The sequence below is a fragment of the Crotalus tigris genome, unplaced genomic scaffold (genome assembly GCF_016545835.1).
Source record: "Crotalus tigris isolate CLP2741 ecotype Arizona unplaced genomic scaffold, ASM1654583v1 scf7180000019070.2622420, whole genome shotgun sequence".
Lineage (NCBI taxonomy): Eukaryota > Metazoa > Chordata > Lepidosauria > Squamata > Viperidae > Crotalus > Crotalus tigris.
In genome coordinates this window covers 660310-675601 of record NW_024097360.1, presented here as the reverse complement: position 1 = coordinate 675601, position 15292 = coordinate 660310, and positions in this window count along the sequence as shown.

The window sequence follows — 15292 nt, the reverse complement described above, 5'->3', positions numbered from 1 at the left end:
AATTGTTTTCCAAATCTGTCTTCTCTGCTGCCTGCTCTTGCTCAATAAACCACTAAGCATTTTTAGTTTCCAAAACTATTTTAAGCTCAAATACCTTTGCTCTGTTTTTACACCTATTTTGTGAACCTGGATTATGACTTGGATTCTATGGTTTGCTTTCAGCCATGCACGTTCTCACCTGCAACAATTGTTCTTATTTTAGTAGTAATGTTATTAGAAATTACAATTAAAAAGATACAAAGAAATACAAAATTAAAGAAATGAAAGGATAAAAAAGAAAACAGAAAGTGCAGAAAAAGTTAGAAAAAAAGAACACAATAAAGAAAAAGAAAAATATATAAAGAAACAACTTCATCCTCTACAACAAGTATATACAATTTTAGTAACTTATCACCTTTTCTTAAAACGCAACAAATATTCCTTCTTCCCATATCCCATCTCTTATCTGTTAACACATCCTTAAAGCCTTATTGTTCTATACATATCAGCAAAAGTCCATTAAGGATTATCAGATAACATATCTAAAATAGATACCTTGATCAAATAAACCAACTTTATATTCATTCCCTTTGCCTTTAACAATCTCGATCTTGAGTGCCTTAAACTAAATCTCCCAGAGTTTGATTTCTTTTCATTTTTTTTTCTTTATCCCTTCTAACAAAATTCTTCAAAGCTTTTAATAAGTCCCCTCTGTAAATCCAATATAGGAAAGTGATCCAGGTCACTCTTGGTTTCTTATTTGTACAGGCAGTCCTCGACTTACAAGGGAGCCCAAAATTTCCATTGTTAAGCAAGACTGTTGTTAAGTGAGCAGCACCCCATTTTATTTATTTATGAGACTTATATACCGCTTTAAGTGCAAGCACTCTCTAAGCGGTGTACACCAGTAAGCAATGTATATATATATTTACATTGCCCCCAACAATCTGGGTCCTCATTTTACCTACCCCGGAAGGATGGAAGGCTGAGTCAACCTTGAGCCGGTGAGATTTGAACCGCTGACCTGCTGAACACAGTCAGCTAAAGTGGCCTGCAGTACTGCACTCTTAACTGCTGCGCCACCTCGGCTCTTCCACAATTTTCCACAGTTGTTAAATAAATCACTGCCATGGTTAAGTAAATCATGAAGTGGTTAAACGAATCTGAGTTCCCCAATTGACTTCGCTTGTCGGAAGCCAGCTGAGAAGGTTACAAAAGGTGATCACATGACCACGGGACACGGCAACTTTCATAAATATATGCCAATTGCCAAGTGCTCGAATTTTGATCATGTGGCCATGGGGATGCTGCAATGGTGATAAGTATGAAAAAGGGTCATCAGTCTCTTTTTTTCAGTGACATTATAACTTCAAATAGCCACTAGCCTGAACGGCTGTAAGTCAAAAGACTACCTGTCTATCCTTTTTAATCATCAAGACATCAGGCAAGTTCATTTGTATGTCCAGTGTAACATCTTTTCCCCTTCATTCCCTATAGCCTGTCATTTTAAAATCATAAGGAATAGTCCAAGGCAACAAGTTTAAAAATTAGACTCCAATTTTGTTGGGAGCAGATAATTGTAGTTTGCTTGATAGAGCCGTCATATTTTTTAAAGTCACGGAGAAGTTGTACATCTAAGTGCTGTGTGCTTTCTTGAGAATTCTATGTCTTATAAGCAGGCCATCATTAACCAACTTCATGGTGCTGGTGTTTAATTCAAATATAACCACTACAGAGAATCCACTTCAAGAGCAATAAAATATTCTTTTAGAGAAAGAGTTTCTTGCCTTGGTTTTTTTCAAAACGAAGTATAGAAATAGGCACAACATTGAACAAAACCTGAGTTTCTGGTATGTAATGCAAAATAACATTACTTTTTCCATTCTTTTCTTGGTTATATAAATTAAATCAATATTTTGTCACAAAACGTAAGGGAATGGGGTATAATCATTAGGAAGAACCAAAGGCATATATTAGATAAAAAATATATAAGGCCCATGGAGGGGGAGGGGGAGGGAGAGAGGAGAGAGGGAGAGAGAGAGAGAGAGAGCAGAAAAAATGTAAAATCTTAAAAATGAATAGGAGCATTAGGAAAGTATAGGAGAATATTGGCTATATAGAGAGGCTATATTTATATCTAATATGGCAATGTGGGTGCATGTTGAGTCTAGTTTTTTAAGAGTTGAGCCTGAAAACAAGAAATCATCATCTGATGAATTCTGAGCACTGCTGCACAGGACCTGGCAACGTCATATGTTATGGTAGGGTTGATATCTGAAGGCAACTAGGAGATGCAACCTTGTCTTATGTGGAGTTTGGATATTTATGTAGTAAAGAGGGAATGAGCCTAGTGTGAATGTCTCCGTAATATGAATATGCTCTTGTTTCAAGGCTGCTCCAGGTGGAGAGTCTTCCTATATCAATCCTCAAGAAGAGCTTTATATAAAAGCTATAAGTGCACCTTGGAGATGTCTGGCCATTCATATTTTAAATAAAAATGAACATTTATACATTCGTCAGGGTTTTCCATTTTTTCCCCTTTTACACTTGTTTATATTTGGAGATTGGGAAAAAAAATGGCCCCAAGCTATATAGAGTAGAGAAAACCCTGCTCTAAAGAAAAAGGAATAGAAGAAGGAAACAATGAGAAGTAGAGACGTGAGTCCCGTGTAGTACGTTAAATCCACTGTTAAATCTCAGCTTAACAATCTGAACTTCTACTTCAAACCAAGCTACACTCTCTTCAAGGGTCTTAAAAGAGTGGGTGAGTATAGAGCTCCCAGATGCTCTAATCTGCCATGGATGGCATGCCCATTCTTTAAACACAGAGAAATTGCATCTCAATATTATGAGCATCAATTTTACAGGGAAGTCTTAAATGTTTTATGTTTATTTTTAATTGGCTGGCTGCTTAATCACTTCGCCGAGAAGCCACTGATGAAAAACTTTTAATTGCTTGTTTGACTTAAGATGAGCATTGTATAATACCTAAATAACTCACTGGTGTGTAATAAGTACCATAAAGAGCATGTGCGCATTTTCAAACCTCCCTTTTTGCTTTTCCCACTCCCCATTCATTATTTTTTTTTTGCAGATGGCATTTCTTCTAATAGCAAATTCATGCAATCAAGTATTTGTGACAGCACCGCAGAAAAAACAACTGCTGAGAAACAAATAGGAAGATGAAAAAAGGAAAAATAACAGCCAGTGATGCTTGAATGTGCTCTGGGGTCTCCAAGGAAAATATCAGTTGAAAGGCAAAATGAAAATAAACTGGGGTAGGTAGTGAGGGAGTGAAGAGAACATTAATTGATCTATTTGGAACTTTTAATTAGTCATTCTGGCTCTGCTCAACATATATGCAAAAGCTAATTTGGTGCAGTGATGAAAGTGCTGGCCTAAAAACCAGGAGACTGTGAATTCTAGTTCTGCCTTAGGCGTTAAAGCTGGTTGTTTAATTCTGAGCCAGTGACACTCTCTCTCTCTCTCTCTCTCTCTCTCTCAATCTCTCTCTCTCTCTCTCTCTCTCTCTCTCTCTCTCTCTGCCCAACTCACATCACAGCATTGTTGTGAAAAAAAATAGGAGGAAGAAGGTTCACCGACTTGAGTTGCTTATAAAGTAATAAAGATGGGATAAAAATCTAATAAATTACACAAGGGCACCAGGTTACCTCTTGATGTCTTTTGGAAACTTTGGATCTCTACTTTCACTAATCCCACCAGCAGAATCAGAATGGCAAAGGATGGTGAGAGTTGTCCACAGCTTTTGGAGCACACCAAGTTACTCTTGGTTTAGAATGACTTGGATAAAAACATGGCCAACTGACCAAATACCATCTTTCCCAAAAAATAAGACCCACCCAGAAAATAAGCCTTAGCCCGATTTTTAGGGTGTGCTTAATATAAGCCCTACCCCAAAAATAAACTGAGGGGTTTGGCGTGGCCAGCATAGGCGGCGAGTGCATGGGGCCCAACAGTGTCCAGCAGCAGCTGCAGCCTGCACAGCACAGATAGTCCGAGAGTAGAAGCAGAGGCGGGGTAGAGGCAGGCAATCCGGACACACGGCATAACTACCTGGCTCGTGGGAGGCTCACATGACAGCACCAGCAGCAGGCAGAAGCAGAGGCATGGAGGGGAGGTAGACAAACCAGATGCACTGCACAACTGCGTGGCTCACAAGAAGCTCGTGCGGCAGTACTAGCAGCAGGTAGAGGCCTGGGGGGGGGGAAGGCAGGTGATCCCGATGTGCTGCCCACTCCATCCCACCATTTCTTGGCTTGTCCATGGCCGTGCAGTGTCAGGATCACCTGCCTCCCCCCCATGCCTCTGCCTCCACCTGCTGCTGGTCCTGCTGCGCAAGCCTCCCATGAGCCAGGTGGCTGCACAGCATGTCCGGATTGCCTGCCTCCCCATCTCTGCCTCCATGTTTGGGCTTACCTGTACTGCACCGAGAGGCCAGTGGGCTACAGCTGCCAGGGGGTGCGCATGTGCCAGGGGCTGGGGTCCCTGGCCGGGCTGATTACCCTGATACCGTGTTTTCCCCAAAATAAACCCTATTGCGTCTTTTGGTGAAAAAAAAAAAAATAAATAAGACCGGGTTTTATTTTGGGGGAAACACAGTACCAGTTTTAGAACACTAACTTTAAGGTGCAATGCAATGTCTCCTTGTGGTGAGATGGGTGGAAAAGAAAGAAAGAAAGAAAGAAAGAAAGAAAGAAAGAAAGAAAGAAAGAAAGAAAGAAAGAAAGAAAGAAAATGGTTCTTTGCAGCTCCCCCTTTTATAAATGCTGCACTACCATATATCATTGATCTATATTCATGTATTTATACAACTATGGAAAACACAACTATAAAATTCAAGTCAGGAACTTTAACCTGAAGTTACATAAATTGAGATGAAAGCAGGGAATGAATCAGAGGCTACCAGAGTCAGATACCAATTGAGATAGTCCAATACATAGTTTACTGCAAAGGAAATATGTGCAATGTTTTAATTGGACCGGCATTGGCTGTATTAAGACTATAAGGGGAAAGACATGGAAAAGGGGGAAAAGCAGCAGACAGCACTTATTTTTAAGCACTTTCCTCCCCCATTGTACTGTTCAAAGACATCCAAAGTAGCTTTTGTGTGATCATTCTGAAGGGGAAAAAAAGACTCTGCAATAAGACTTACAATGTGAAAGACACATCTCACACTCACACACAAAAAGGATGATGGGGGGGGGGGAGAAGAAAAGCTCAGGCATCCCATCTTAAAATGAAATGCTATTTCTCAAATGGCACTGCACTGAATTTAAGCAATTAAGAAAGGTGGGGCTTGTTTGTTCATTTCAAAGGGCTCATCAGAGATTGCTTTCTTCCATCTTAGCGTCCTCCTCTGCTTGAGTGAGAGGCGGGGGGGGGGGCAGTTCCTGTTGAGAATGAAGCTTCGTGTGGATCTCTCGGTGGCGATGCTGAAGATAGAAGAACACAAGAGGCAAACAGGTCCTTTCAAGTTGCAAGGTGCCCTCTAAAATGCTGGACCCAATAAGAGGAGAAATGGAATCTGAAGGATAGAAAAGGCCCAAGTATCACAATTGTTATTACACTTTCCCAAGAGAAAAAGATTGCGAGTAAGATCTCTTTTTGAGAGTCCTCAAGAAATGGCGTACAGATGCCTCCTACTTCAACAGCTACATTTCCTTGTTGTTTATGAGGGAGATAGATGGTTCTTAGGGATCTCTCTGGATAACTCATCAAACCAGTAGAAAATATTCAGGAAGGGGGGGGGGGAGGAAAAAGTAGGTTCCTTCTTTACTAATTGCTTACTAATAGCCCAAACTACCTGCATTAAGGAAGGTTATGGACATGTATATCACATGCAACAACAGTTCTAAGTAAAAGAGGAAGTAGCAACCTTGGTTTGGGGATCAACAGGAGAGAGCTAACTCCAAACTTCAGTGGCTGTTGGAAAGGATGTTTCCCTGGCATCCCATACCTCTGTGAAGCATGTAACCTTTCCCTTGGCCAGACCAGCATTTTGGAGACTGGATGATACAGAAACAGTGAAAATAGTGATGGAAATGCCTTCTTTCCTAGAGGGAGAATGGACAGAGAGAAATGGTAATAATAATAATAATAATAATAATAATAATAATAATAATAATAATAATAATAATTAGTAGTAGTAGTAATAGTAGTAGTAGTAATAATAATAATAATAATAATAATAATAATAATAAAGTTGGAAGGGACCTTGGAGGTCATCTAGTCCAACCCCCTGCTCAGGCAGGAAACCCTATACCAGGGGTGTCAAACTCAATTTCATTGAGGCTGCATCAGCATTGCGGTTGCCCTTGGGGGGGCGGGTGTGTGTGGCCAAGATGGGTGCAGCCTGAGTGGGCATGGATGGAGTGGGTGTGGCCTACTGAGTGGGCATGGCCAACTCTACATCATTCACGTCAAGGGTGCCTGTGGTGGCCTGGGTAGGAGTGGGACAGATTGAGGGTCTCTGGAAGAAGGGAGTGGGACCGGGGCAAGCACCAAGGCATGGTTCATTTCTTCATTCCTCACAAAGGGTGACACCTCCCCAGCATGCACCCAGGGGGCAAGGCTGATGCGGCAGGGGCTGGTTCCTCGCTGTTTCTAGACGGCATTGTGGAGCTAAGACTGAATGCGTTTCACCATAGATGGCCACCATAAAATTGTACATTGGCTCCCAGCCGGCCTGGGCCAGGGCCAAGGTAGCGGTGCTGTTCCCTCACTGTTTCCAGGATGGCTTTGTGGGCCAAATGAAACCACTTCGCATGCTGCATCTGGCCCCCGGGCCTTGTGTTTGACATGTCTGCCCTATACCATTTCGGACAAATGGCTGTCCAGTTTCTTCTTAAAAACTTCCAGTGTTGGAGCATTCACCACTTCTGGAGGCAGGTTGTTCCACTGTACTTAGGCTACATGCAAATAGAAATAAAAAGCTTGATGAGATATGTTAAACCTTTGACCTTCAAAGACACTTGGCCAATCATACAAATGAATTTGAAATTAAAGCAGCGGCAGCAAAATAAAATAAAAAATAAAAAAATGAGGTCCTGAAAGCCTGGGTGGTTCTGTCTGTCCTCTGAAACAAGAGCTTCGTCTACGATTTTCAGTGGATGTTTTAAAAGGCAAGCAGATCTATGAAGAAAAACGGGACAAGCATTTGATCCCTTTAAACTTCTCTTGCCTTAGAAAATCAGCTAGATTTTCGTATTGGTGACCCCATGTGAGAGAAACCTGCTCCCTGAAGATATTCTGGTGCTCTCAGAATTCCTGTGGAGAGCATACAGAGATTGGCCTTAAAGAACAGTGAACAGAAGACCAGTTAGCAAACAATCTGACAAATGCAGCTTGAGCTCATTCCGAGAAACCCTCTTGAGAAAATGCCTCAGACAGGCCCATTCCTACTTCATATGAAATAAAGTGAGGAAGCACATTCAGACTCTGTTACTATAGCTGTTCTAATAAAAAAAAAAATTGATCTCTATGGGGTTAGTTCCTTAGTCTGTTCTACCCTATAGGACTGACGCCTCTAATGATGTCGAAAAAAATGCCATTTACTTGCAATGGCCCGTGGGCATGACCTCGGGCGACAGGAAGAGAAGCTGTAGCCTGGACAATCATCATGCAAACCAAGAAAGAAGCATGGCGTTTGCATTAGCAGTTGTCCTAATGGCGCCATCAAACAACATTTCAAGATTGAAAAGAGACACAAAATCTGCCGTAAACCCACCTTCAGGAGCTGCCCTCTGTATTTTGATTACATCAGGCCCCTTGCCCTATTCTTATAACAGGGTTTGGATAACTCATCATAAAAAAAGGAGGGGGGAGAAAATCCTTTTTCTTTCCCTGCTCCCTTTCTCCTACCCACCGAATCAATCTGTTATTGATTTCTTCTTGCATAACAAAAGCAGATGCTTTCTGCAGATCAGCTCTTCTCAAGCTGATTGTTATACTTTCTCACTGACAGGCTCTGAGCAGGACCTTGGCACTGTGAACTGCTGCCAGCCCCTTTCCCCAGCACTGAAGCTGAACTACATCACATGAACGGGAGAAACAAAAGTAACCTCCCTTTTTCATTAAATGGATTCTAATAACTGTGCCTACAGCAGTGTTTCCCAAACTTAACAATTTTAAGGCATGTGGACTTCAACTCCCAGAATTCCACAGCCAGCAATGCTGGCTGTGGAATTCTGGGAGTTGAAGTCCACATGCCTTAAAATTGTCAAGTTTGGGAAACACTGGACAGGATGGATTTCTTTTTTTTTTCTTTTTTAAAAAAAGATGATTATTGGAGGCACACAATGATACAGGGATCATTGGTAGTGTTAAAACAAAAAATCTGGGAGCCTCAGGCCTCAGCTGATTCTCCACTGTAAATCTATTCCTTTATTTGCTGATTAAAATTGGTTTGCATTGTTGTATCTCAGGGTTCCTACTCCACATTTCGGCTCATTGGCCCCTTCATGCAATTTCAGATTGCTTATTGATCCTAAAATTTTATTATATGAAAATAATGCAATACATACTGCTTTAACAGTACTACAAATAGCAACCACAACAACAGTAAAAGGAAGTTCCATTGATTCTTGGAATTCTACATTGACCACTTAGGAGAACCCTATCCTAAACAGTTCTTTTGCATCAGGACATTCATGCCACAAGAACAGGAAATAACTCCAAATACAAAAGCCCAATAAGGTATAAAAACCCACTATTCCCAGCTACATGTGGTCAGCTTTCCCAGAGCCACATTTCTATCTGGCTCTGCTCTTTAATAAACTACAACCTTCTTTCTAAAGCAGTCTCCATTTTGTTTATTCCTGGCTTGGACTGGATCCTGATGAAGATTTTTCTTTCAACACTGGGAATTGAAGTCCCCAGGTCATAAAGGGGCCATAGTTCCCCACACCTGGTTTAGGCTAAGGTCTCCATGTTATGCTGAGTGGATGAGCAGTTTTTCTTCCTTAAAGAAAAACTTATGAGAATTGTATGGTAAAGTATATATGGACTGTTCCCAAATAAACTTGTTTCTTTATGCGCTTCCAGCTGGCATTGATCTTGGAAAATGAAGAGGGGTGAATTAGAACAGCACCTCAGAATACCCCAATTTTTTTGGTGCCCACGCTTAACTTGCAGAATCTAAAGGTATCCTTTTGTTGGGAGAGGTAGTAAAGGCATGGAGTGAACATGAAAGCTTGGCTAAGTTGGCTTTACTTTGACTAGTCCAGGCATGCAGCCCTCTATCTGTTTTGCACCACAGATCTCCAATTGCCTGCCATGGACGATAACAGGAATTGTAGTCTGAATCACTTAGTGGTCACCAAGGTTGCCTGTGCTGATGGCCACCGGCAGCAACTCTTCCCCACCCCTTTGGTCTAGTCAGCTGATAACAGTGGACTGAAACTAGGGCATTTCCAACCTGGGATGAGAGCCAATAGCATCATAGCCTATTCCAGAATCAGTTCTAAAACTGATTCTGGCCCCACACCATCATGCGTGTTTGTGATGCGCCTGAAATGGTACATTAGAAATCATTCTATTTGCAGTGGACTTCCCCCCACTGCCCCATCAGTGAAATTTCTTGCCTTATCCAGCCTCAAAGCTCTGCAACTTCAAATAACAGGATTTCTCTCTCTCCCCCTCCCACCCTTTTCCTTGCTTCTGTCATTTTGTGATGCAACATGAGCAAGAGGCAGGAACTGTATTCATTCCCATACAGAAAAGCCTATAACAGTCTTCCTAATGGCATCTGCTTGAAATGTGGCAAGGCAAACACATTAACTCTCCATGTGGCTTGCAGATCATTTTAGAAAAGCAGCAGCGAATTAAGTGCTTCTTTATCTCCTTTGGCAGGTACTTCTCTTTCCTACCAAAGCTTTGCCGTTAATTTAATCAGCACTCATTTATGGAGTAATGAATTGCCCAGATTTTTCCCTCTTCTTGCTGTAGATAACAATGGAAAGTACAACTGGTCGTATCTGCTCACTTTTGTTTAGGCAATAAAAAATAAAATTACCTTCATATCATAACTCTCTTCCAGTGATTTCATGGATGCAATGATGTCATTTTCTTGGTAACAATATTGATGTGCTTCACCATTTTCTGCTTCCTGAATGCTCTTTTTCCTATTACAGGTTTATATTAGAGACTTCTAATGATAAATTGCCTTGTCTTGCATTATTACTATGCTATGCTGTGCTGTGCTATGCAGTGGTGGGATTCAAATTTATGAACAACTGGTTCTCTGTGGATGCTGCTTCTGGAAGTCCATTCTGGGCCTGGGCAACAAAAAATTAGCTACCGGTTCTGCCAAACTGGTGCGAACTGGCTGAATTCCACCACTGATGCTATGCTATGCTATTACTATTACTATTACTATTGCAATAGCACTTAGACTTATATACCTCTTCACAGTGCTTCACAGCCCTCTCTAAGCAGTTTTAACAGAGTCAGCATATTGCCCCCAACAATCTGGCTCTTCATTTTACCGACTTTGGAAGGATGGAAGGCTGAGTCAACCTTGAGCCAGTCATTATATTATTATAATGTTCTCCCCTGGTATTTCCTAGTTGACTTCCATTTAAATAATACCCAGGGCCAATTTGTTTGGTTTTCTGAGATCAGCCAAGTCAGCTAGTGCTGTCACCTAATTCAGACAATAATGGACCAAGAACAAGAACAAATTCGAGCGAAATGAATTCTGTGATTTGCCATAGACAGGGTTTTCCACAGGGTATGATCAAAAAATTAATATGGTGTTAGTATGATCAAAACTGTGCCTATTTTTTAATGAGCATTGGAGATCCAGGCACCACATAAATAGAGGCATCACATAAAAAACAGGTGTTGCAACCACTTTTTGACTCTGTAATCACAGCCCGCAGCGAACCTGGCTGTGCAGAGTATTGACTGCATGGAAACTGACGATATTATTAATTTATCTTCTCTCTTATTTTAAGTTATTTAATAGCACAAGTAAGGAAGAAAGAAAAGAGATACAAAAAGGTTCTTTAGGGATTTGAGGCTTCATGGTTACAAAGCACGATCATTTGGGATAATAGTAAATTAATACTGAGATCAAAAGCTATGACAGATGTAGGGTACAAATACCGAACATCTAAAAAAGCTGAAAGTCCATTTTATGCCTAGTTGTGTTAATGTCATATGTTTGGATTGTGCAGTTAAGCAGATAGTTGGATAATTAAAAAAACACAAATGGAATAATAAATTTCCTAAATTATTATTTGCTTCCAAATACAGTACCTTATTTCTTTTTTAACCTAATGGATTACTAATCCTGGAAATTCAATCTAGTTGCACTAAACAATAAATTATAACACTTGGTTGAATTCTAGTGATAATCAACAGGAGAGGGATTGTAGCTGAGCTGGTGATTTGCTAGGGCAGAGGTCCCCAACCTTTTGGGCACCAGGGACCGGTTCTGTGGAGAGAAGTTTTTCCATGGACCAGAGGAGGCGTGGTTTTGTGTGCTGCCTGCATCTTGCGGATGGAGCTTTGCTTATTTGTGCGGCCCAGTTGCTGGCATGCTGCGGCCCAGTACCGGTCCACGGACTGGGGGTTGGGGACCCCTGTGCTAGGGTTTTTGTGTTGAGGGAGCTTTTCAAGTGTTTCAGATCAGGGATATGCAGGTACAAACCTAGACCTGAATCTGTGTCATTGGAGTTATATGCCTGATAAGAGTTACTAGTAGAAACTCTTAAGCCTTGGCAAGAAAGCAACTGTCTATAACTTTTAAATTTAGGAAAGAAGCTCAACTGGTGTATATATATATATATATATATATATATATATATATATATATATATATATATATATATATATATATATTGCAAGGGTTCTTTATCAGCTTGTCAGAAATTCCTCCAAAACCCCTAACACTTGTCCCAGCCCTGCTGATATTCGACATGGGCTGAAATTAGCATTTACAAAAGGTGACAGCATATGAAGAGCATCTGCCTCCATTCTACTTCAATGAAGCCAGGAATGTGTTTCTACTTGGCTAAAAAAATAAAAATAAAAAAAAAAAATCTCCACAGGAGTTTATTGTCCCCAAAGCCATCTGTCTCTTTGAAGTCTTAAAAAAATAATCAATCACTCTTCCTTGGACCAAATCCAGAATAAATGCTTCCAGGTTTTATAACTTTTGACACTTCCTCACCATCCCCACCCCCATTCAATATGCACAGGTCAACTCACTATTGGTGACTCTTTTGTTTGACTTGGCTTTTTGATAGTCTTGTTTGCAAGGCTTACAATGTAGAAGTTAAATGGGCCTGCAGGTGTCCTAACTATAAACAGAACCAAGAAAATAAACTGTGAAGAAAAAGAGGGGGAAAGACTGAAGCACAGTTGAAAGTCTAATGTTAAAAATTCTTCTCTGTGAGTCATAATGACAAAGGAGTTGCCGTTGGTATTTTACATTACTTACACAATTCCTGAAAATATATGCTGGGTCATTTTCACCTTCTTGTAGCTTAAGCAAAAGAATGAAAGCTTGGTAAATGCTGAAATACATTTTTTTTAAAAAAAGACTGGAATGAAACTGCACTTTTTGCAGCCAAGACAGACTCAAGGAAATAGGGGGGTGGAGCAGACTTGGTACAATCAAGTCATTCCTGAGCTGTTTCAGTGCTGACTTCTTCTGCTTTGTTTTCATTCTCTAGTAGCTTAGGGTAGAGACAAATGTTTTCCTTGTCAGTGAAAAATCACCATTAAAAGCTTTTTATACTCCTATTTCAAATCTTTTCCCTACTGTGGCGGTGGTAGCCATGTCTTGCTTTTCTGCAGGAATCAGCAAACTTTTTCAGAAAAGGGCCAGGTGGTAAAAATTTTAGATTTTGTAAACCAAGAGGTAAAATCGAGGATATTATGTAGGTTATTTATATCAGAGGTCCCCAACCTTTTGGGCCCCAGGGACCGGTTACACGGTAAGAGGTTTTTCCGCGGACCGGAGGGAGCATGGTTTTGTGTGCTGCCTGCATCCCGCGGATGGGGCTTTGTTTGTTTGTGTGGCCCAGTTGCTGGCATGCTGTGGTGTGGTACTGGTCCACGGACCTGAGGTTGGGGACCCCTGATTTATATAACAAGACAAAAAACAAAAAATAGTTTTGATGTGGCCAAAATTGCAAAGCAGCAGTGGTCCAGGTGAGCTTGGAGGTTCTGCCAGCCTCGCTCTCCCTCTCTGTCCCTGGATGCAGCCAGCAGTTCTGCAGGCCAATGAGCATGACAGCCATTAGATCAGCAAAGAGGTATAATGGTATATGAGAATGACCTTGGAAAAAAAAGGAAGACCAACAGATTATGCAGTGATCAGATAAGAGGCAATAAGTCCATAGAAGGAACATGCATCTAGCAAAGGTCTCAGAAGGGACATCCCTAGTTTCTTGGACTGGAAAGACAAGGAGGGAAAGATTTATCTTCAGACCTATAAGATTCTGTTACTATAACCTTAATAAAATTAGAGCTAGTACTTTTGGGTGTGCTTCTGGACCAGACTACTTCACAAAACTGACAGGGGCCACCTGTCGGCAACCACAACAGAAGATTTCTGCCTACCCCTTGGCCCTGCCCACTACCCAGGAGCTCAACTGAGCCTCAAACCTGGCAATATATTGCTCGTTCAACTAACCATCCTTATCTTATATGCCATACAAAAAGAAATGGTGAGCTGGATTTGACCCATGCCATAGATTGTTGATTGTTGCTTTATTTCTTCAGTGTTTCTAACCACTCAGAGAGCATGTGCCAGTTTGGTAACTTCAATATTGACTAGATGCGTCTACTCGCTGTCTCTAAAAATGAATGAAATCTATTTTAGACTGAGATGAATGTAGGTAACCTGGCAACCCTAGCTGTTTGTGGTTCACACATGATCTATAAGAGTATATGGAAGTGACTTTGGGAGAAAGAGCCACAGAATAGACAACCGTTGTGTAAAAAAATACCTCAGTTGGCCTAATGCAGGGGTAGGCAACCTTGGCTCTTTTATGACTCGTGGACTTCAACTCCCAGAATTCCCTAGCCAGCATGGCTGGCTCAGGAATTCTGGGAGTTGAAGTCCACGAGTCATAAAATAGCCAAGGTTGCCTACCCCTGGTCTAGTGGTTAAAGCACCAGGCTAGAAAGTGGGAAACCATGAGTTCAAGTCCCACCTTAGCTCTGAAAGCCAGATGGGTGATTTTAGGTCACTGTCTCTTAGCTCAACCTACCTCACAGGGTTGTTGTGGGGAAAATAAGAGAAGGAAGGTGTGCTGAAATATGATCAGCACTTAAGTTATTTGTACAAATGATAAAGATAGGATGCATCCACAGAAGGGGGAGGCATGAGAAGCGATTCAGAAGAGCCCCTCACTAGTTTTTTCAAAAAGTAAATAGAGAGGAGGAGAGAAGTAGTTTTAGACTTGCAAGATGCTGTCAATCTTAGAGTTAATACTCGTAATTGTGCTTCTTGTGTGGACTACCTCAAAGGGTTACTATGTTCAGAGATCACAACATATCGCAATGACATGCTCAATATTCAGAATGGGACTACTTGCTTTGATTTTTATGCAGAATGCCAGGCAATAATGCCTCCCATTCACTATAACCACAGCAGATATGCTCAAACCATCTTAAATTAATTCTGATATTTGGCCAAAATACTGTAAGGAGAATGTAATAGCAACAACAACAACAACAACAACTTTATTGTCACTTTCAATGTACACCAATCGGCATACATCAAAATGAAATTTCATTGCATACATCTCTCAAAGGGTCACCACCTCCAATATACACTCCTTGTTCATGGCCAGCTCAAGTTACAGATCTTCCATTTTAGTCTCTAGGGAGCGAACAATGGCAAACAGGACAACCTCGCTTCCTTTCCTTTTTCTCTTCTTGTCTCTTCCACCTTTTCCTTAGAGGGGCCTGGTTTCTTTTCGCCCCTGGAGAACGCTGCCACCACCACCAACTCCTCCAAAAGCCTCTCTCCCATCCTCTGGGCCTGCCGACAGCCTCATCCAGTTCCTTCGCTCCCTAAGCCCCGGGACCTCTCCTCCTCTTCCTCCTTTGGAAACAGCCCTTATTTGCAATAGAATCCGTCGCTGGGCCAGCAGTCAGCTCTTGCTGCTGGCAGAACAATTTCAAACAGCACCAACGACTTTTAACGATCTTAAAGTGGGAAAGAAATAGAATAACATAGAATAAAGAAGAATAAAGTAAAATAATAATAATAATAATGAAAAATCACTAAAAACAAAAATCTTGTGTCTGCATAATCTCTGAAAGAAAGCTG